Here is a 23593-nt window from a genome sequence, read left to right as displayed (position 1 = left end):
CACTAAAGGTATAGGGGTTTTAAAACTTGTGCAAACGTCACTCCATGCGCTAATCAGCCGTACAAACCCTTGGAAATCAGGAGTGTCCTCGATCCATTTAGCGCATTTCCCTCTGATGAATATGTAAAGTAGGTGGAGCTCACAAGCCGAGCAAAAAAATGGGAAGAGGACATGCAAATGAATTAATGCAGGGGACGCAATGCAATTCATCAAACCTGGCCTCTGTTTTTCCGTATAAATTTAGCACGGCCCACAACCAGGTGGCAACTATCAAAGATTTTTGCGCAGTGATTACAACAGTGATATTTGTGAGCAGATGGTATTTTCAAACTTTGAGTTAATATATTTGGGATGATTTAATTCACAATTTTAAGAACCGTGTTTAAAACTTTCCTCTTTAGTCTCCCCATCATGGCTGGGGGGACACAGCGGAGATCCACATTTTCCATGGCCGGGGGCTGCTTCTCCACCAGGGATCACTCCCGGAAAAACAGGCCGTTTTGTTGTTGTAGTGCTGTTGTTTTTTTATTAGCTTCCTCTACTAACACCTCCAAATCTGCTGCTTCAAATTAATTTTTTCTCTTTCATGCACTCAGCTCTCCTTGACTCTACAGGTTCAACATAACACGTACAAAATGGTCATTTAAATATGGCGGTCTGCACCACTTCTGCACGTGCACTAATCATTGCTGCACGTGCACTAATCATTGCTGCAATCTTAGTGAATTCCTCACATCAGGTGAGGAAACTGTGTCACCAAAGGATTTGGGGAAGCAACTGGTTTACCACCCTTTATCTCAGATATTAGTGAATCCGCCCCAAAGAGTTGTCCACTCCTGATGTGACGAAAACATATGTGCGCACTCATTGGATGAATTCTTCATAAAAGCGAGACCCACCTATAATGATATATTACATGTATTTGAAGGCTAAAGGTTGGTATATTTGATTCTACAGGCATTTCTGATAATAATTCATCAGTTTATTGCTTTTCAAATAACTCCAAGAAGCTGAGGTTAAATGCCTGCTTGATGAGGTAGAGTTCTGACACAATTATGAACAAGTTTTATTGTTTAGATTTAGAGTTATCATCTAAAGTGTTAATTTTGACAACACATTTTGATTTAGTTATAGTCATTAGTCTTTTGACTAAAATGCAACTTATTGTTAGTCAAAATTTGGTCGTCAGGACTATTTCAGCTGTAGTCTAGTTTTAGTTAACTAAATGACATCAAGATTTTAGTCGACAGCATTTTATTTTATTTTTAATTTAAGACAAGCAAAGTTTATTTATAAATCGCAATTCATACATAAGGCAATTCATTGTGTTTTACAATATCAAAACATGCAACAGAAAACATTTAACAGTTTAAAAGCCAATAAGAACATTAAAGCATTTAACTTAGAAATGTTCACATTGGACGCTGACTTTAGCTCTGCTGGCAGTTTGTTCCTCTTTTTTTACTATTTATCAACCTGATATAAATGTTTGCAAATACACGCAGACAGATTTTATGTGATTAATGCGTAAGACTACATGAGTTCTGTTTGGATTTCATCTCATGTGACGAAATTATAGTTTTGTCGACAAAATTGTCAATATATTTTGATATAGTTTTTGTCAACATGTGTATATATTTTTTTAAATTAGTCACAGTCTAGTTATTCAAGAAAATGTTGTCGACGAAAACTATGACGATAAATGAACACTGCTCTGTACCCACTGGGATCTGCAAGTCATATAGTGCACTGTTGATTTTCTGAGTGGTGCACCCTGAGCATGACGCCAGTCCATCGCAGGTTAAAACAATCAATTTAGAGAAATGAATGAACTTGGCACACTTGACATGTGTTTTCAATTGTGGAAAGGAATTAGACGCCCGACGGCACGTGTCAAACTCATGGCCCGGGGGCCAAATCCGGCCCTTTGGAGCATCTAATTCAGCCATTACGAGAAAGTAAAAATGACAGGGAAAATATATATCACTGTGTAAATGAAACTCAACAATATTTGCAGGGGCTCACAGTTTTTTCCAGCGCTTATACTGTATGATTGCAGTCATTTTTAATGTTAACACAGCATTCTTACAAAATCCTTCAATTTTCCTCAAATTATTATAAAACATTTTTCTTAATTAAATAGAAATTGGTCAAAAAATCTAGAAAATTTGAAGTGAAGATACTGTTCTGGACTCATATCTGTCACTTATTGCTTTGATATGGTTGGTTCCTTACATATTTTGTATTTTATGTATACGCATACATACGGCATAATAATGTTGAAATTACTTGTTTTCTTGTATTAATATCTGTGGCCCACTTGAGTTCAAACTGCTTCATATTTGGTCCCTAAACTAAAATGAGTTTGACACCGCTGCTCTACAGTAACCTTTGAAGGTGGGAGCAATGCCACCCCGATCACATTCGTCTCCGCCCATCTCATCCTCAACAGATGAAAAGGTTAATGTGTGACTGTCAGAGATATGTTGACTTCATGTGGCTCTGAACTCTTTAGAAAATTGCACTTTACCAACAAAGCTGCACATCATTTTCCTGCTATGTTTATGACATATTTGTAGATGGCTCTGGAGGTCCAATGAAAGCTTGATTTTGCAGACCTTTTGAATATGATGCTTGGTTTGCATGCGTGCTAGTTTTTGTCAGACCGGAAGACCTGCTATTTGTTTGTTTGTCATTTCATATCCAGCTTATTGTGTAGCAATCGTCTCCACCTCCTTCGTGCACAGATGTTTGGACATTTTTGCGTAAGAGTACATGATTTTAAAATCCGCATTAATAAGAATGAGTAGAAGCAGAGGTACTGGGTTCTTGTGTGGAGAAGCAGACACTGGCTCAGTGCCTTTACAAATGTTTGTTCGTGGGTGTTCAGTATTAGATCACTGTTTCTCACATATATCAGAGAAAACTCTGCACCTTATTGGATCAGGGGACTTTGGTGATTCATTATTTAAACATGATTTTGTCCAAGACATAATGAAGATTTTGATTTAAGACCCTTTCTATGACCTACGTTCACTATAAGCATTCATACTCCGGTGTTATGTTGTCTCTTTTCTGGTGGACCATCACTGCAGTGTTCATGTTTATTTTGTAATTCACTCATCTTTTTTTTTGTATTTGCAACTGTGGATATAACACCATATTAAGTTTTGTTTAGGACACACCTACATAAGGTATAATACTTCCATACAATATTACGTGTACCCTGATGTTTGTATGATCATATATATAAAATTGTATCTTAAGAATGTTTATATTTATAAATAGTACAAAAAGTATTTAAATATACATAGTCTATTTTTCTATAGATATATATTTGTAAATAGTAGTGTATATATTTTTGTTTATATTGTTGTATATATTTATATAGTGTATATAGTTAGTACACATGACAATTGTAAATATATGCGAGACAAAAGACCACTCGCCTACACTGAAATGTATCATGTGACCACCCTGCCCAATCATGTACACTATAAAAACAGGTGTGCCGGAAAGTTACTACCTATGTCTGATGAAGGGCGGTCAACCTGAAACGTCACGTCTTTTGGTGTTTTATTAAAAACTGAATTTGGGAGCAAACTATGCAGTGGTGCGGACCTTTGTTTCTTCATAGCTACTTTGGACCTTTTTTGATCCAGCACACTGCTTCAAGTAAAGGGAAGTGCGTGTTTTTTTTTTTTTATTGTGCTACTTTGTCCAAGACATTAACACAATAAAATGACTCAAATTGTGGTGTTTTTTTTTTTTTTTTTTTTTTTTTTATGATTTTGCATGTTTTATCTTTACTGTAACGCACAAATTCAAGATTTTGTCATCTAAAAACACAAAACTGTTCTTTAGGCCAGTGGTTTCCAAACTTTTCACATTCCCGTACCCCATCAGACATTTAACCTGAAGCCATGTACCCCTTACTCCTGCAGACTTAAAAAACATAATAATGTAATGTCATATACGATGTAGCCCTAGAGCACAAATTCTGTTCCTTAGACCATCAAATTTGGCCTGCAGGAGAAGGTAAAAAATATAGAAAAAACTAAAATTATTGTCCAGATTACCAAATAATGAAGTTGTAAATAAATCAGCTAGGATTTCTCCGATATTTAAATTCACAAATTCAATGTATATTCCACAATATTTTGAGAATTGCAATGAGTCCCATGAGTCCAGTCATTTTAAATTTAAAATTGTTCAAAGATGTCAATTTTCTTGCAATTATTTAGCATAATTTCCACAAATCAAATAAAAATTGTTCTCAAAATACATGAAATTTCTAAGAGAAAATGGCACTTATTGCTTGGATATTGTTGGCGCCTTACATACTTTATGTATGATTGATACATCTTGTAAAACACAAACTTGAGTACATTAAAAAATGTTTTTAAAATTTCTATTCACGTACCCCCTATGACAATTTGCGTAAACCTGGGGGTACCCGTGCCCCACTTTTGGGAACGTAGGCTTTAGGCCTATATGCAACACTTTTAATAAAAACCCCATCTGAAATTAATCATTCTCATACTTTTTATAACTTTTATTTTAAAGGTTTAGTAGTATAAAACATGGAAATGTGGCAGTCTAATACGCTTCTGACTAAGGTTGTACCAATACTCTGCAGTTTTATTGTTAAAACGTGCATTTTGCAATCATAACTTGTAATGGTATGTGTGCATTGTGCCTTTTTTCATCCATACACGCCACAGCACCGCCCTGTGGACCAGGGCTGTAACTACAGCCCAGGTTACCATCGGTCACACATGCATGGAGCACAACAATCCGGAAATCCTTCACAAATACTACTTTTTTTTGCACCAACGACAAAGTCAAAGTCCTTATACTGCTTTAAACTGTACTTGGCAAATAAAAAAAAACCTTTCTGATTATGATTCTGAAAAGCACAATGTATAGGAAATAAAATATACTTGATGCTTGCATACTTTCATGATATTATCTTGTTGTAGTTAGTTGTGGCTACATTAGTCTAAAATGGATCAATTTGAGTTGTTCCATGTAAAAGACAAATAAGTCAATTTAAATCTGACATTGTAAATATATTATCAGAAGTACAGGTCCGCGACCCACTTTTGGGTCCCGACCCACCAGTTGTGAATCGCTAAAACGTGTATTCTAGATGTGTCAGGCAAATGCTTCTTTTACAACTATTTACAGTGTCAAAATGTAGAGCTTGTGGTTGCTACAATATCATTGAACTGTGAAGTTACACATTTAAAACAAAACAATCTTATAAGTTTTATAACTGCACTAATCCTTTAGATTAAGTTTATGGTTGTCACTGTTTCAGATTTTAACGTGTTTTATCTAAACTTTGAGACGAAAACACAACATTGTTCGAGGATCACTTTTTTATCATTGCACCTCGGAAGCATTAGAAATGTGTACAAAAGGAAAAGAGACTGAAACGTTAGAATGTACTGCGAGTTGTATTTGGACAATATATACAACTTTACCGCTTTATTTCCATTATTTTACAGCTTTACGGTTTATAGTGACGGTTGCACCACTCAACATGTCGGTTTCGAACGCAGTGTAAAATAGATTTGTCAGGATGGCCGAGCGGTCTAAGGCGCCAGACTCAAGGTTCTCACCTTCCTGAAAGCGGGACTTCTGGTCTCCGAATGGAGGCGTGGGTTCGAATCCCACTTCTGACAATAACTTTTTTTGGCATACGATCTTTTTAAATTTTCATAGAAAACTGGTGGAAGGCTTAAACAAATGTAATAGGAATGAAAAAATAAGTAAATTAGCTAAAATATAATTATTATGTACATATGTTTAAGGACTTTCACCACGCAATATTTCATAAAATGGGCTTCATTGGACGGACAAAGTTTGCATGAATATAATAAAAATAATAATAATAATAATAATAATAATAATAATAATAATAATAATAATAATAATAATAATAAATATACATAATTTTATTTGTTAGACAAAAAAATTGTGATATTTTGACACTTTAGATAACAATATAAATTACAGAAATGTAATCTATTAGTGTATGCTTAGAGTAAATTGAAGTTGTTTTTATTGGCATACAATCTTTTTAGATAGACATCGACAACTGGTGGAAGACGCAAACAAATGTAATAGGAATGAAAAGATAAGTAAAAAAGCGCCTAATATTTCATAAAATGGGCTTCATTGGACAAAGTTGGCATGAATATGATAAAATAGTTATAGTAATAATAATAAATAGAAATACTTTATTAGTTGGACTAAAAAAAAGAAGTCCATGCCAAATAGGGCAGCTATTAAATGTGAATATTGAATATATTTCATTTCAAAGATGTTTTCAAAACAGTCGTGGGCCAGACATGATATTTTGACACTTTAAAAAACAATATGATGAAATAATAATAATAATAATAATAATAATAATAATAATAATAATAATAATAATAATAATAATAATAATAATAAATAAAACTTTAATTAGTTGGACTAAAAAATAGGAATCCATGCCAGTTATTAAATAAGAATATATTTAATTTCAAAGATGTTTTCGAAACAACAGTCATGCCCGCATATTATATTTTGACACTTTAAATAACAATATAAATTACAGATATGTAATTTATTAGTGTATAGTTTATAGTAATTTCAGGTTGTTTTTATTGGCATACAATCTTTTTAAATACAACATGAGCAAAAACAGCAATTTTGCAATTTAAAATTTTCAATTCAAGATTCTGGACTCCCTGTGTGTTTTTTGGCGTGGTCTTGATAATAATTTTTACTTGTCTTGTCATGGTCTACTTCTGTGTCAATTTTCATATTTCTACGATGAATTAATTTTTTTGGCAATTCCTATCTCGTAATGCATTTTTGGCATTTTTTTTCGCCGGTTTTTTATAACTTACTATAGCCTTGCCTGTTTTTTGGCCTTACTATAGCATTACCTCCATTATGAGGTGTTTGACATTTTTTTGCTCGTTTTTTGGCTTTGCAATAGCCTTACCTATGTTTTGAGGAATTTTCAATTTTTTTTGCCGATTTTTATGCCTTACTATAGCCTTTTCTTCATTTCGAGGCATTTAGATTTTTTCGACCATTTTCATGCCTTACAAAAGCCTTACCTCCACTTCAGGAACGTTGAAATTTTTTTGCCCATTTTTATGCCTTACGATAGCCTTACCTCTGTTTTGAGGCTTTTGAAATTTGTTCACCCAATTTAAAGCCTGACGATATAGCCTTACACCGTTTCGAAGAGTTTGAAATTTTTCACCCATTTTTTGGCCGATCCATAGCCTTACCTCCGTTTCAACATGTCAAATTATCAAAAAAAAGAATATTACTTTCACCACATAACATTTCAAATATTTTTGACAACAGTCATAGCCACTCATGCCCTTACCTCTGTTATGAGGCGTTTAACATTTTTTAGCCCATTTTTATGCCTTACTATAGCCTTTCCTCCATTTCGACACGTTTGAAATTTTTCACCCAATTTTTGGCCTCACTATTGCCTTACCTTCATTTCAAGGCCGTTGAAATTTTTTCGCCCATTTTTATGCCTTACTATAGCCGTTTCTTCATTTCGATGTGTTTGAAATTTTTCGCCCAATTTTTGGCCTCACTGTAGCCTTACCTCCATTTCAAGGCCGTTGAAATTTTTTCGCCCATTTTTATGCCTTACTATAACTTTACCTCCATTTCGAGGCATTTGAAACTTTTTGACCATTTATTGGCCTACTATAGCCTTACCTCCGTTCCAAGGCGTTTGAAATTTTTCGTCCATTTTTTGGCCTTACTGTAGCCTTGCATCCATTTCGAGGCGTTTGATTTTTTTCTTCGTTCATTTACTTGCCTTACTATAGCCTTACCTTTGTTTCGAGGCGTTTGAAGTTTTTCGCCCATTTTTTGGCCTTACTGTAGCCTTACCTCTGTTTTCAAGCATTTGAACATATTTGCCCATTTTGATGGATTACTATAGTCTCACCTCCCTTTCGAGGCTTTTGAAATTTGTTCACCCAATTTCATGCCTGACTATATAGCCCTACACGTTTCGAGGAGTTTGAAAGTTTCCACCCATTTTTTGGCTGGACCATAGCCTTACCTCCGTTTCAACATGTCAGTTTTGAATATCTGGTAAACTCTCTTGTCAGAATGGCTGCTTGGTCTAAAGCGCCAGACTCAAGGTTCATACCTTCCTTAAAAGTGGGGCTTCTGGTCTCCAAATGGAGGTGTGGGTTCAAATCCCACTTCTGACAAATTTTTTTTGTTGGCATACGATCTTTATAAATACTCATCAAAAACTGGAAGATGGAATGAAAAAACAAGGAAATTGGCAAAAAAAGAATATTAATATGTACATATGTTTGAGGACTTTGACCACAGTCATGACCACACATGACTCGTATCTCTGTTACAATGTGTTTCACATTTTATAGCCGGTTTTATGCCTGACTATTGCCTTTCCTCCGTTTTGACGCGGTTAAAATTTTTCGCCCATTTTTTGGCCTTACTGTAGCCTTACCTCCATTTTGAGGTGTTTGAAATTTTTCAGCCTGTTTTTATGCCTTGCTATAGCCTTACCTCCGTTATTAGATGTTTGAAATGTTTTCTCCCATTTTTATGTCTTACTATAGCCTTACTTCTGTTTTGAGGTGTTTGAAAATTTTTCGCTCGTATTTATGCCTTATTATAGCCTTCCTTCTGTTGTGAGGTGTTTGGAATTTCTTCGCCTTTTTTTATGCCTTACTTCCAATTTGAGGTGTTTTTCGCACGTTTTGCTTTTTTTTTTTTTTTGCCTTACTATAGCCTTACTTCCGTTTTGAAGTGTTTGAAAAAATTTCTCCTTTTTTTCCCATTTTTATCCCTTACTATAGCCTTACTTCCGTTAATAGGTGTTTGAAACTTTTTTCTCGTTTTTATGCCTTACTATAGCCTTACCTCCGTAATGAAGTGTTTGAAAATTTTTTGCTCATATTTATGCCTTACTATAAAAAAAGAAAAGCAAAACGTGCGAAAAACATTCACACCTCAAATTGGAAGTAAGGCTATGTAAGGCACAAAAAAAGGCTAAGAAATTTTAAACACCTCACAACAGAAGTAAGGCTATAATAAGGCATAAAAAGGGGAGAAAAATTTTAAGTCCTTTTTTTATGGTGTTTGAATGTTTTTCGCACGTTTTGCTTTTGTTTTTTTTTTTTTGCCTTATTATAGCCTTACCTCCGTTTTGAGGTGTTTGAAATTTTATCACCAGTTTTTATGCCTTACTTTAGCCTTACTTCTGTTGTGAGGTGTTTGAAATTTTTTCTCCCGTTTTCATGCCTTACTATAGCCTTTCTTCCGTTTTAAGGTGTTTGAAAAATTTTTCCCGTTTTTATGCCTTACTATAGCCTTACTTCCGTTTTGAGATGTTTGAAATTTCTTCGGCTTTTTTTATGCCTTACTATAGCCTTACTTCCGTAATGAAGTGTTTGAAAATTTTTTGTTCATATTTATGCCTTACTATAGCCTTACCTCCGTGTTGAGGTGTTTGAATGTTTTTCGCACGTTTTGCTTTTTTTTTTTTTTTTGCCTTACTATAGCCTTACTTCCGTTTTGAAGTGTTTGAAAAAATTTCTCCTTTTTTTCCTTTTTTTTGCCTTACTATAGCCTTACTTCCGTTAATAGGTGTTTGAAACTTTTTTTCTCCCCTTTTTATGCCTTACTATAGCCTTACCTCCGTAATGAAGTGTTTGAAAATTTTTCGCTCGTATTTATGCCTTACTATAGCCTTACCTTCGTGTTGAGGTGTTTGAAATTTTTTTCTCCCCTTTTTATGCCTTACTTATAGCCTTACTTCCGTTTTGAGATGATTGAAATTTCTTCGCCTTTTTTTATGCCTTACTATAGCCTTACTTCCAACTTGAGGTGTTTGAATGTTTTTCGCACGTTATGCTTTTTTTTTTTTTTGCCTTACTATAGCCTTATTTCCGCAATGAAGTGTTTGAAAATTTTTTGCTCATATTTATGCCTTACTATAGCCTTACCTCCGTTTTGAGGTGTTTGAAATTTTATCGCCGGTTTTTATGCCTTAACTTAGCCTTACTGCTATTTTGAGGTGTTTGGAAATTTTTTTCTTCCTTTTTTAGGCCTTACTTTAGCCTTACGTCCGTTTTGAGGTGTTTGAAAATTTTTCGCCCGTTTTTATGTCTTACTATAGCCTTACTTCCGTTTTGAGATGTTTGAAAAATCTCCTCCTTTTTTTATGCCTTACTATAGCCTTACTTCTGTTTTGAGGTATTTGAAATTTTTCAGCCCACTTTTATGCCTTACGAAAGCCTTGACACCTTGTGAATACCTTCGTCAGGATGGCCGAGTGGTCTAAGGCACCAGACTCAAGATTCATACCTTCCTTAATAGTGGGACTTCTGGTCTCTAAATAGAGGCGTGGGTTCAAATCCCACTTCTGACAATGTTTTTTTGTTGTCATACGATCTTTCTAAATATTCATCAAAAACTGGAGGAAGACGCAAATGTAATAGGAATGAAAAATCAAGTGTTTGAAATTTTTTCTCCTGTTTTTATGCCTTACTATAGCCTTACTTCCGATTTGAGGTGTTTGAAAAATTTTCGCTCGTATTTATGCCTTACTATAGCCTTACATCTGTTGTGAGGTGTTTGAAATTTTTTCTCCCGTTTTCATGCTTTACTCTAGCCTTTCTTCCGTTTTAAGGTGTTTGAAAAAATTTTCCCGTTTTTATGCCTTACTATAGCCTTACTTCTGTTTTGAGGTGTTTGAATGTTTTTCTCCCGTTTTTATGCCTTACTATAGCCTTACTTCCGTAATGTAGTGTTTGAAATTTTGTTGCTCATATTTATGCCTTACTATAGCCTTATTTCCGTTTTGAAGTGTTTGAAAAAATCTCTCCTTTTTTTCCTTTTTTTGCTTTACTATAGCCTTACCTCCGTTTTGAGGTGTTTGAAATTTTATCGCCAGTTTTTATGCCTTACTTCTATTTTGAGGTGTTTGGAAATTTTTTCTTCCGTTTTTATGTCTTACTCTAGCCTTACGTCCGTTTTGAGGTGTTTGAAAATTTTTCGCCTGTTTTTATGTCTTACTATAGCCTTACTTCCGTTCTGAGATGTTTGAAATTTCTTCACCTTTTTTTGCCTTACTATAGCCTTTCTTCCGTTTTGAGGTGTTTGAATTTTTTTCTCCCGTTTTTATGCCTTACTATAGCCTTACTTCCGATTTGAGGTATTTGAAAATTTTTCGCTCAAATTTATGCCTTACCTTCGTGTTGAGGTGTTTGAAATTTTTTCTCCCGTTTTCATGCCTTACTATAGCCTTTCTTCCGTTTTAAGGTGTTTGAAATTTCTTCGCCTTTTTCTATGCCTTACTATGGCCTTACTTCCAATTTGAGGTGTTTGAATGTTTTTCGCACGTTATGCTTTTTTTTTTTTTTTGCCTTACTATAGCCTTATTTCCGTAATGAAGTGTTTGAAAATGTTTTGCTCATATTTATGCCTTACTATAGCCTTACCTCCGTGTTGAGGTGTTTGATATTTTTTCTCCCGTTTTTATGCCTCACTATAGCCTTACCTCCGTGTTGAGGTGTTTGAAATTTCTTCGCCTTTTTTTTACGCCTTTAAAAAAGTGTTTTTTCAAACACTTTTTTAAAGTGTTTGAAAAAAATTCTCCTTTTTTTCCCATTTTTATCCCTTACTATAACCTTACTTCCGTTAATAGGTGTTTGAAACTTTTTTTCTCGTTTTTATGCCTTACTATAGCCTTACCTCTGTAATGAAGTGTTTGAACATTTTTTACTCATATTTATGCCTTACTATAGCCTTACCTCCGTGTTGAGGTGTTTGAATTTTTTTCTCCCGTTTTTATGCCTTACTATAGCCTTACCTCTGTTATGAAGTGTTTAAAAATTTTTTGCTCATATTTATGCCTTACTATAGCCTTACCTTCGTGTTGAGGTGTTTTAAAAAAATTTGCTCATATTTATGCCTTACTATAGCCTTACCTCCTTGTTGAGGTGTTTGAATGTTTTTCGCATGTTTTGCTTTTTTTTTTTTTTTGCCTTACTATAGCCTTACCTCCGTTTTGAGGTGTTTGAAATTTTATCACCAGTTTTTATGCCTTACTTTAGCCTTACTTCTATTTTTAGGTGTTTGGAAATTTTTTTCTCCCGTTTTTAGGCCTTACTCTAGCCTTACGTCCGTTTTGAGGTGTTTGAAAATTTTTCACCCGTTTTTATGTCTTACTATAGCCTTACTTCCGTTTTGAGGTGTTTGTAATTTCTTCACCTTTTTTTTGCATTACTATAGCCTTACTTCTGTTTTGAGGTGTTTGAAATTTTTCAGCCCGTTTTTATGCCTTACGAAAGCCTTGATACCTTGTGAATACCTTTGTCAGGATGGCCGAGTGGTCTAAGGCGCCAGACTCAAGATTCATACCTTCCTTAATAGTGGGACTTCTGGTCTCTAAATAGAGGCGTGGGTTCAAATCCCACTTCTGACAATGTTTTTTTGTTGTCATACGATCTTTCTAAATACTCATCAAAAACTGGAGGAAGACGCAAATGTAATAGGAATGAAAAAACAAGTGTTTGAAATTTTTTCTCCCGTTTTTATGCCTTACTATAGCCTTACTTTCGATTTAAGGTGTTTGAAAAATTTTCATTCGTATTTATGCCTTACTATAGCCTTACCTTCGTGTTGAGGTGTTTGAAATTTTTTTCTCCTCTTTTTATGCCTTACTATAACCTTACTTCTGTTGTGAGGTGTTTGAAAATTTTTCGCTCGTATTTATGCCTTACTATAGCCTTACCTTCGTGTTGAGGTGTTTGAAATTTTTTTCTCCCCTTTTTATGCCTTATTATAGCCTTACTTCTGTTGTGAGGTGTTTGAAATTTTTTCGCCTTTTTTTATGCCTTACTATAGCCTTACTTCCAATTTGAGGTGTTTGAATGTTTTTCGCACGTTTTGCTTTTCTTTTTTTTTTTTGCCTTACTATAGCCTTACTTCCGTTTTGAAGTGTTTGAAAAAATTTCTCCTTTTTTTCCCATTTTTATCCCTTACTACAATCTTACTTCCGTTAATAGGTGTTTGAAACTTTTTTTCTCGTTTTTATGCCTTACTATAGCCTTACCTCCGTAATGAAGTGTTTGAAAATTCTTTGCTCATATTTATGCCTTACTATAGCCTTACCTCTGTTATGAAGTGTTTAAAAAATTTTTGCTCATATTTATGCCTTACTATAGCCTTACTTCCAATTTGAGGTGTTTGAATGTTTTTCGCACGTTATGCTTTTTTTTTTTGTCTTACTATAGCCTTATTTCCGTAATGAAGTGTTTGAAACATTTTTGCTCATATTTATGCCTTACTATCGCCTTACCGCCGTGTTGAGGTGTTTGAAATTTCTTCGCCTTTTTTTATGCCTTACTATAGCCTTACTTCCAATTTGAGGTGTTTGAATGTTTTTTGCACGTTTTGCTTTTTTTTTTTTTTTTTGCCTTACTATAACCTTACCTCCGTTTTGAAGTGTTTGAAAAAATTTCTCATTTTTTTCTTTTTTTTCGCCTTACTATAGCCTTACCTCCGTTTTGAGGTGTATGAAATTTTATCGCCAGTTTTTATGCCTTACCTTAGCCTTACTTCTATTTTGAGGTGTTTGGAAAAAATTTTCTTCCTTTTTTACGCCTTACTCTAGCCTTACGTCTGTTTTGAGGCGTTTGAAATTTTGTTGCTCATATTTATGCCTTACTATAGCCTTACCTCCGTGATGAGGTGTTTGAAATTTCTTCGCCTTTTTTTACGCATTACTATAGCCTTACTTCCGTTTTGAAGTGTTTGAAAAAATTTCTCCTTTTTTTCCCATTTTTATCCCTTACTATAACCTTACTTCCGTTAATAGGTGTTTGAAACTTTTTTTCTCGTTTTTATGCCTTACTATAGCCTTACCTCCGTAATGAAGTGTTTGAAAATTTTTTACTCATATTTATGCCTTACTATAGCCTTACCTCCGTGTTGAGGTGTTTGAATTTTTTTCTCCCATTTTTATGCCTTACTATAGCCTTACCTCTGTTATGAAGTGTTTAAAAATTTTTTGCTCATATTTATGCCTTACTATAGCCTTACCTTCGTGTTGAGGTGTTTGAAATTTCTTCGCCTTTTTTATGCCTTACTATAGCCTTACTTCCAATTTGAGGTGTTTGAATGTTTTTCGCACGTTTTGCTTTTTTTTTTTTTGCCTTACTATAGCCTTACCTCCGTTTTAAGGTGTTTGAAATTTTATCACCAGTTTTTATGCCTTACTTTAGCCTTACTTCTGTTGTGAGGTGTTTGAAATTTTTTCTCCCGTTTTCATGCCTTACTATAGCCTTTCTTCCGTTTTAAGGTGTTTGAAAATTTTTTCCCGTTTTTATGCCTTACTATAGCCTTACTTCTGTTTTGAGGTGTTTGAATTTTTTTCTCCCGTTTTTATGCCTTATTATAGCCTTACTTCTGTTGTGAGGTGTTTGAAATTTCTTCGCCTTTTTTTATGCCTTACTATAGCCTTACTTCCAATTTGAGGTGTTTGAATGTTTTTCACACGTTTTGCTTTTTTTTTTTTTTTGCCTTACCATAGCCTTACTTCCGTTTTGAAGTGTTTGAAAAAATTTCTCCTTTTTTTCCTTTTTTTTTGCCTTACTATAGCCTTACTTCCGTTAATAGGTGTTTGAAACTTTTTTTCTCGTATTTATGCCTTACTATAGCCTTACCTTCGTGTTGAGGTGTTTGAAATTTTTTTCTCCCCTTTTTATGCCTTACTATAGCCTTACTTCTTTTGTGAGGTGTTTGAAAATTTTTCGCTCGTATTTATGCCTTACTAAAGCCTTACCTTTGTGTTGAGGTGTTTGAAATTTTTTCTCCCGTTTTCATGCCTTACTATAGCCTTTCTTCCGTTTTAAGGTGTTTGAAAATTTTTCGCCCGTATTTATGTCTTACTATAGCCTTACTTCCGTTTTGAGATGTTTGAAATTTCTCCTCCTTTTTTTATGCCTTACTATAGCCTTACTTCCGATTTGAGGTATTTGAAAATTTTTCGCTCAAATTTATGCGTTAGTATAGCCTTACATTCGTGTTGAGGTGTTTGAAATTTTTTTCTCCCCTTTTTATGTCTTACTATAGCCTTACTTTTGTTGTGAGGTGTTTGAAATTTTTTCTCCCGTTTTCATGCCTTACTATAGCCTTTCTTCCATTTTAAGGTGTTTGAAAAAATTTTCCCGTTTTTATGCCTTACTATAGCCTTACTTCTGTTGTGAGGTGTTTGAAATTTTTTCTCCCGTTTTCATGCCTTACTATAGCCTTTCTTCCGTTTTAAGGTGTTTGAAAAAATTTTCCCGTTTTTATGCCTTACTATAGCCTTACTTCCGTTTTGAGATGTTTGAAATTCCTTCGGCTTTTTTTATGCCTTACTATAGCCTTACTTCCGTAATGAAGTGTTTGAAAATTTTTTGTTCATATTTATGCCTTACTATAGCCTTACCTCCGTGTTGAGGTTTTTTTAAATTTCTTCGCCTTTTTTTAAGCCTTACTATAGCCTTACCTCCAATTTGAGGTGTTTGAATGTTTTTCGCACGTTTTGCTTTCTTTTTTTTTTTTTTTTGCCTTACTATAGCCTTACTTCCGTTAATAGGTGTTTGAAACTTTTTTTCTCGTTTTTATGCCTTACTTCTGTTGTGAGGTGTTTGAAAATTTTTTCCCGTTTTTATGCCTTACTATAGCCTTACTTCTGTTTTGAGGTGTTTGAAAATTTTTTCCCGTTTTTATGCCTTACTTATAGCCTTACCTCCGTTTTGAGGTGTTTGAAATTTTATCGCCGGTTTTTATGCCTTACCTTAGCCTTACTGCTATTTTGAGGTGTTTGGAAATTTTTTTCTTCCTTTTTTAGGCCTTACTTTAGCCTTACGTCCGTTTTGAGGTGTTTGAAAATTTTTCGCCCGTTTTTATGTCTTACTATAGCCTTACTTCCGTTTTGAGATGTTTGAAATTTCTTCGCCTTTTTTTATGCCTTACTATAGCCTTTCTTCCGTTTTAAGGTGTTTGAAAATTTTTCGCCCGTATTTATGTCTTACTATAGCCTTACTTCCGTTTTGAGATGTTTGAAAAATCTCCTCCTTTTTTCATGCCTTACTATAGCCTTACTTCCGATTTGAGGTATTTGAAAATTTTTCGCTCAAATTTATGCCTTACTATAGCCTTACATTCGTGTTGAGGTGTTTGAAATTTTTTATCCCGTTTTCATGCCTTACTATAGCCTTTCTTCCGTTTTAAGGTGTTTGAAAAATTTTTCCCGTTTTTATGCCTTACTATAGCCTTACTTCCATTTTGAGATGTTTGAAATTTCTTCGCCTTTTTTTAAGCCTTACTATAGCCTTACTTCCAATTTGAGGTGTTTGAATGTTTTTTGAACGTTATCCTTTTTTTTTTTTTTTTGCCTTACTATAGCCTTATTTCCGTAATAAAATGTTTGAAAATCTTTTGCTCATATTTATGCCTTACTATAGCCTTACCTCCGTGTTGAGGTGTTTGAAATTTCTTCGCCTTTTTTTAAGCCTTACTATAGCCTTACTTCCAATTTGAGGTGTTTGAATGTTTTTTGAACGTTATCCTTTTTTTTTTTTTTTGCCTTACTATAGCCTTATTTCCGTAATAAAATGTTTGAAAATCTTTTGCTCATATTTATGCCTTACTATAGCCTTACCTCCGTGTTGAGGTGTTTGATATTTTTTCTCCCGTTTTTATGCCTTACTATAGCCTTACCTCCGTGTTGAGGTGTTTGAAATTTCTTCGCCTTTTTTTACGCCTTACTATAGCCTTACTTCCGTTTTGAAGTGTTTGAAAAAATTTCTCCTTTTTTTCCCATTTTTATCCCTTACTATTACCTTACTTCCGTTAATAGGTGTTTGAAACTTTTTCTCCCGTTTTTATGCCTTACTATAGCCTTACCTCTGTTATGAAGAGTTTAAAAAATTTTTGCTCATATTTATGCCTTACTATAGCCTTACCTTCGTGTTGAGGTGTTTGAAATTTTTTCGCTCGTATTTATGCCTTACTATAGCCTTACCTCCGTGTTGAGGTGTTTGAAATTTCTTCGCCTTTTTTTACGCCTTACTATAGCCTTACTTCCGTTTTGAAGTGTTTGAAAAAATTTCTCCTTTTTTTCCCATTTTTATCCCTTACTATAACCTTACTTCCGTTAATAGGTGTTTGAAACTTTTTCTCCCGTTTTTATGCCTTACTATAGCCTTACCTCTGTTATGAAGAGTTTAAAAAATTTTTGCTCATATTTATGCCTTACTATAGCCTTACCTCCTTGTTGAGGTGTTTGAAATTTCTTCGCCTTTTTTTATGCCTTACTATAGCCTTACTTCCAACTTGAGGTGTTTGAATGTTTTTCGCCCGTTTTTATGTCTTACTATAGCCTTACTTCTGTTTTGAGGTGTTTGAAATTTTTCAGCCCACTTTTATGCCTTACGAAAGCCTTGACACCTTGTGAATACCTTTGTCAGGATGGCCGAGTGGTCTAAGGCGCCAGACTCAAGATTCATATCTTCCTTAATAGTGGGACTTCTGGTCTCTAAATAGAGGCGTGGGTTCAAATCCCACTTCTGACAATGTTTTTTTGTTGTCATACGATCTTTCTAAATATTCATCAAAAACTGGAGGAAGACGCAAATGTAATAGGAATGAAAAAACAAGTGTTTGAAATTTTTTCTCCCGTATTTATGCCTTACTATAGCCTTACCTTCGTGTTGAGGTGTTTAAAATTTTTTACTCCCCTTTTATTGCCTTATTATAGCCTTACTTCTGTTTTGAGGTGTTTGAATTTTTTTCTCCCGTTTTTATGCCTTACTATAGCCTTACCTCCGTAATGAAGTGTTTGAAAATTTTTTGCTCATATTTATGCCTTACTCTAGCCTTACCTCCGTGTTGAGGTGTTTGAATTTTTTTCTCCCGTTTTTATGCCTTACTATAGCCTTACCTCTGTTATGAAGTGTTTAAAAAAAATTTGCTCATATTTATGCCTTACTATAGCCTTACCTTCGTGATGAGGTGTTTGATATTTTTTCTCCCGTTTTTATGCCTTACTATAGCCTTACCTCCGTGTTGAGGTGTTTGAAATTTCTTCGCCTTTTTTTTACGCCTTACTATAGCCTTACTTCCGTTTTAAAGTGTTTGAAAAAATTTCTCTTTTTTTCCCATTTTTATCCCTTACTATAACCTTACTTCCGTTAATAGGTGTTTGAAACTTTTTTCTCGTTTTTATGCCTGACTATAGCCTTACCTCCGTAATGAAGTATTTGAAAATTTTTTGCTCATATTTAAGCCTTACTATAGCCTTACTTCCGTGTTGAGGTGTTTGAATTTTTTTCTCCCGTTTTTATGCCTTACTATAGCCTTACCTCTGTTATGAAGTGTTTAAAAAAAATTTGCTCATATTTATGCCTTACTATAGCCTTACCTTCGTGATGAGTTGTTTGAAATTTTTTTCTCCCCTTTTTATGCCTTATTATAGCCTTACTTCTGTTGTGAGGTGTTTGAAATTTTTTCGCCTTTTTTTATGCCTTACTATAGCCTTACTTCCAATTTGAGGTGTTTGAATGTTTTTCGCACGTTTTGCTTTTCTTTTTTTTTTTGCCTTACTATAGCCTTACTTCCGTTTTGAAGTGTTTGAAAAAATTTCTCCTTTTTTTCCCATTTTTATCCCTTACTACAATCTTACTTCCGTTAATAGGTGTTTGAAACTTTTTTTCTCGTTTTTATGCCTTACTATAGCCTTACCTCCGTAATGAAGTGTTTGAAAATTCTTTGCTCATATTTATGCCTTACTATAGCCTTACCTCTGTTATGAAGTGTTTAAAAAATTTTTGCTCATATTTATGCCTTACTATAGCCTTACTTCCAATTTGAGGTGTTTGAATGTTTTTCGCACGTTATGCTTTTTTTTTTTTGCCTTACTATAGCCTTATTTCCGTAATGAAGTGTTTGAAAAATTTTTGCTCATATTTATGCCTTACTATAGCCTTACCGCCGTGTTGAGGTGTTTGAAATTTCTTCGCCTTTTTTTATGCCTTACTATAGCCTTACTTCATATTTGAGGTGTTTGAATGTTTTTCGCACGTTTTGCTTTTTTTTTTTTTTTTTTGCCTTACTATAACCTTACCTCCGTTTTGAAGTGTTTGAAAAAATTTCTAATTTTTTTCTTTTTTTTTGCCTTACTATAGCCTTACCTCCGTTTTGAGGTGTATGAAATTTTATCGCCAGTTTTTATGCCTTACCTTAGCCTTACTTCTATTTTGAGGTGTTTGGAAAAAAATTTCTTCCTTTTTTAGGCCTTACTCTAGCCTTACGTCTGTTTTGAGGCGTTTGAAATTTTGTTGCTCATATTTATGCCTTACTATAGCCTTACCTCCGTGATGAGGTGTTTGAAATTTCTTCGCCTTTTTTTACGCCTTACTATAGCCTTACTTCCGTTTTGAAGTGTTTGAAAAAATTTCTCCTTTTTTTCCCATTTTTATCCCTTACTATAACCTTACTTCCGTTAATAGGTGTTTGAAACTTTTTTTCTCGTTTTTATGCCTTACTATAGCCTTACCTCCGTAATGAAGTGTTTGAACATTTTTTACTCATATTTATGCCTTACTATAGCCTTACCTCCGTGTTGAGGTGTTTGAATTTTTTTCTCCCGTTTTTATGCCTTACTATAGCCTTACCTCTGTTATGAAGTGTTTAAAAATTTTTTGCTCATATTTATGCCTTACTATAGCCTTACCTCCGTTTTAAGGTGTTTGAAATTTTATCACCAGTTTTTATGCCTTACTTTAGCCTTACTTCTGTTGTGAGGTGTTTGAAATTTTTTCTCCCGTTTTCATGCCTTACTATAGCCTTTCTTCCGTTTTAAGGTGTTTGAAAAATTTTTCCCGTTTTTATGCCTTACTATAGCCTTACTTCTGTTTTGAGGTGTTTGAATTTTTTTCTCCCGTTTTTATGCCTTATTATAGCCTTACTTCTGTTGTGAGGTGTTTGAAATTTCTTCGCCTTTTTTTTATGCCTTACTATAGCCTTACTTCCAATTTGAGGTGTTTGAATGTTTTTCACACGTTTTGCTTTTTTTTTTTTTTTTCCTTACCATAGCCTTACTTCCGTTTTGAAGTGTTTGAAAAAATTTCTCCTTTTTTTCCTTTTTTTTTGCCTTACTATAGCCTTACTTCCGTTAATAGGTGTTTGAAACTTTTTTTCTCGTTTTTATGCCTTACTATAGCCTTACCTTCGTGTTGAGGTGTTTGAAATTTTTTTCTCCCCTTTTTATGCCTTACTATAGCCTTAATTCTTTTGTGAGGTGTTTGAAAATTTTTCGCTCGTATTTATGCCTTACTAAAGCCTTACCTTTGTGTTGAGGTGTTTGAAATTTTTTCTCCCGTTTTCATGCCTTACTATAGCCTTTCTTCCGTTTTAAGGTGTTTGAAAATTTTTCGCCCGTATTTATGTCTTACTATAGCCTTACTTCCGTTTTGAGATGTTTGAAATTTCTCCTCCTTTTTTTATGCCTTACTATAGCCTTACTTCCGATTTGAGGTATTTGAAAATTTTTCGCTCAAATTTATGCCTTAGTATAGCCTTACATTCGTGTTGAGGTGTTTGAAATTTTTTTCTCCCCTTTTTATGTCTTACTATAGCCTTACTTTTGTTGTGAGGTGTTTGAAATTTTTTCTCCCGTTTTCATGCCTTACTATAGCCTTTCTTCCATTTTAAGGTGTTTGAAAAAATTTTCCCGTTTTTATGCCTTACTATAGCCTTACTTCTGTTGTGAGGTGTTTGAAATTTTTTCTCCCGTTTTCATGCCTTACTATAGCCTTTCTTCCGTTTTAAGGTGTTTGAAAAAATTTTCCCGTTTTTATGCCTTACTATAGCCTTACTTCCGTTTTGAGATGTTTGAAATTCCTTCGGCTTTTTTTATGCCTTACTATAGCCTTACTTCCGTAATGAAGTGTTTGAAAATTTTTTGTTCATATTTATGCCTTACTATAGCCTTACCTCCGTGTTGAGGTGTTTGAAATTTCTTCGCCTTTTTTTAAGCCTTACTATAGCCTTACCTCCAATTTGAGGTGTTTGAATGTTTTTCGCACGTTTTGCTTTCTTTTTTTTTTTTTTGCCTTACTATAGCCTTACTTCCGTTAATAGGTGTTTGAAACTTTTTTTCTCGTTTTTATGCCTTACTTCTGTTGTGAGGTGTTTGAAAATTTTTTCCCGTTTTTATGCCTTACTATAGCCTTACTTCTGTTTTGAGGTGTTTGAAAATTTTTTCCCGTTTTTATGCCTTACTTATAGCCTTACCTCCGTTTTGAGGTGTTTGAAATTTTATCGCCGGTTTTTATGCCTTACCTTAGCCTTACTGCTATTTTGAGGTGTTTGGAAATTTTTTTCTTCACCTTTTTTGGCCTTACTTTAGCCTTACGTCCGTTTTGAGGTGTTTGAAAATTTTTCGCCCGTTTTTATGTCTTACTATAGCCTTACTTCCGTTTTGAGATGTTTGAAATTTCTTCGCCTTTTTTTATGCCTTACTATAGCCTTTCTTCCGTTTTAAGGTGTTTGAAAATTTTTCGCCCGTATTTATGTCTTACTATAGCCTTACTTCCGTTTTGAGATGTTTGAAAAATCTCCTCCTTTTTTTCATGCCTTACTATAGCCTTACTTCCGATTTGAGGTATTTGAAAATTTTTCGCTCAAATTTATGCCTTACTATAGCCTTACATTCGTGTTGAGGTGTTTGAAATTTTTTATCCCGTTTTCATGCCTTACTATAGCCTTTCTTCCGTTTTAAGGTGTTTGAAAAATTTTTCCCGTTTTTATGCCTTACTATAGCCTTACTTCCATTTTGAGATGTTTGAAATTTCTTCGCCTTTTTTTATGCCTTACTATAGCCTTACCTCCGTGTTGAGGTGTTTGAAATTTCTTCGCCTTTTTTTAAGCCTTACTATAGCCTTACTTCCAATTTGAGGTGTTTGAATGTTTTTTGAACGTTATCCTTTTTTCTTTTTTTTTGCCTTACTATAGCCTTATTTCCGTAATAAAATGTTTGAAAATCTTTTGCTCATATTTATGCCTTACTATAGCCTTACCCTCCGTGTTGAGGTTGTTTTGATATTTTTTCTCCCGTTTTATGCCTTACTATAGCCTACCTCCGTGTTGAGGTGTTTGAAATTTCTTCGCCTTTTTTTACGCCTTACTATAGCCTTACTTCCGTTTTGAAGTGTTTGAAAAATTTCTCCTTTTTTTTCCATTTTTATCCCTTACTATTACCTTACTTCCGTTAATAGGTGTTTGAAACTTTTCTCCCGTTTTTATGCCTTACTATAGCCTTACCTCTGTTATGAAGAGTTTAAAAAATTTTTGCTCATATTTAGCCTTACTATAGCCTTACCTTCGTTGTTGAGGTGTTTGAAATTTTTTAGCTCGTATTTATGCCTTAATATTAGCCTCTACCTCCGTGTTGAGGTGTTTGAAATTTTTTTCTCCCCTTTTTACGCCTTACTATAGCCTTACTTCCGTTTTGAAGTGTTTGAAAAAATTTCTCCTTTTTTTCCCATTTTTATCCCTTACTATAACCTTACTTCCGTTAATAGGTGTTTGAAAATTTTTTCTCCCGTTTTTATGCCTTACTATAGCCTTACCTCTGTTATGAAGAGTTTAAAAAATTTTTGCTCATATTTATGCCTTACTATAGCCTTACCTCCTTGTTGAGGTGTTTGAAATTTCTTCGCCTTTTTTATGCCTTACTATAGACTCTACTTCCAACTTGAGTGTTTGAATGTTTTTCGCCCGTTTTTATGTCTTACTATAGCCTTACTTCTGTTTTGAGGTGTTTGAAATTTTTCAGCCCACTTTTATGCCTTACGAAAGCCTTGACACCTTGTGAATACCTTTGTCAGGATGGCCGAGTGGTCTAAGGCGCCAGACTCAAGATTCATATCTTCCTTAATAGTGGACTTCTGGTCTCTAAATAGAGGCGTGGGTTCAAATCACACTTCTGACAATGTTTTTTTTTGTTGTCATACGATCTTTCTAAATATTCATCAAAAACTGGAGGGAAGACGCAAAGTAATAGGAATGAAAAAACAAGTGTTTGAAATTTTTTCTCCCGTATTTGCCTTTACTATAGCCTTACTTCGTGTTGAGGTGTTTAAAATTTTAACTCCCTTTTATTGCCTTATTATAGCCTACTTCTGTTTTGAGGTGTTTGAATTTATTTCTCCCGTTTTATGCCTTACTATAGCCTACCTCCGTAATGAAGTGTTTGAACATTTTTTACTCATATTTATGCCTTACGACTAGCCTTACCTCCGGTTGAGGTGTTTGAATTTTTTTCTCCCGTTTTTATGCCTTACTATAGCCTTACTCTGTTATGAAGTGTTTTAAAAAAAATTTGCTCATATTTATGCCGTACTTATGCTTACCTTCGTGATGAGGTGTTTGATATTTTTTCTCCCGTTTATGCCTTACTATAGCCTTACCTCCGTGTTGAGGTGTTTGAAATTTCTTCGCCTTTTTTTTACGCCTTACT

The 23593-nt window shown here is 34.2% G+C and overlaps 5 non-coding genes across 5 annotated transcripts; all 5 read left to right on the top strand.

Moving 5' to 3' along the window:
- Window positions 1–5581: 5581 nt before the first annotated feature.
- trnal-caa (transfer RNA leucine (anticodon CAA)) lies at window positions 5582–5690 on the top strand. Its single transcript has 2 exons — window positions 5582–5619; window positions 5645–5690. It is a non-coding gene; the product is annotated as a tRNA-Leu (tRNA).
- A 4647-nt stretch (window positions 5691–10337) lies between these two features.
- Window positions 10338–10447, top strand: trnal-caa (transfer RNA leucine (anticodon CAA)). Its single transcript has 2 exons — window positions 10338–10375; window positions 10402–10447. It is a non-coding gene; the product is annotated as a tRNA-Leu (tRNA).
- Window positions 10448–12395: 1948 nt separating this feature from the next.
- trnal-caa (transfer RNA leucine (anticodon CAA)) lies at window positions 12396–12505 on the top strand. The gene is made up of 2 exons: window positions 12396–12433; window positions 12460–12505. It is a non-coding gene; the product is annotated as a tRNA-Leu (tRNA).
- A 5030-nt stretch (window positions 12506–17535) lies between these two features.
- trnal-caa (transfer RNA leucine (anticodon CAA)) lies at window positions 17536–17645 on the top strand. Its single transcript has 2 exons — window positions 17536–17573; window positions 17600–17645. It is a non-coding gene; the product is annotated as a tRNA-Leu (tRNA).
- Window positions 17646–22956: 5311 nt separating this feature from the next.
- Window positions 22957–23065, top strand: trnal-caa (transfer RNA leucine (anticodon CAA)). The gene is made up of 2 exons: window positions 22957–22994; window positions 23020–23065. It is a non-coding gene; the product is annotated as a tRNA-Leu (tRNA).
- The last annotated feature ends 528 nt before the right edge of the window (window positions 23066–23593 follow it).

This window comes from Gouania willdenowi, chromosome 17 (genome assembly GCF_900634775.1).
Source record: "Gouania willdenowi chromosome 17, fGouWil2.1, whole genome shotgun sequence".
Classification (NCBI taxonomy): domain Eukaryota; kingdom Metazoa; phylum Chordata; class Actinopteri; order Blenniiformes; family Gobiesocidae; genus Gouania; species Gouania willdenowi.
This window is presented reverse-complemented; position numbering and strand designations above follow the sequence as displayed.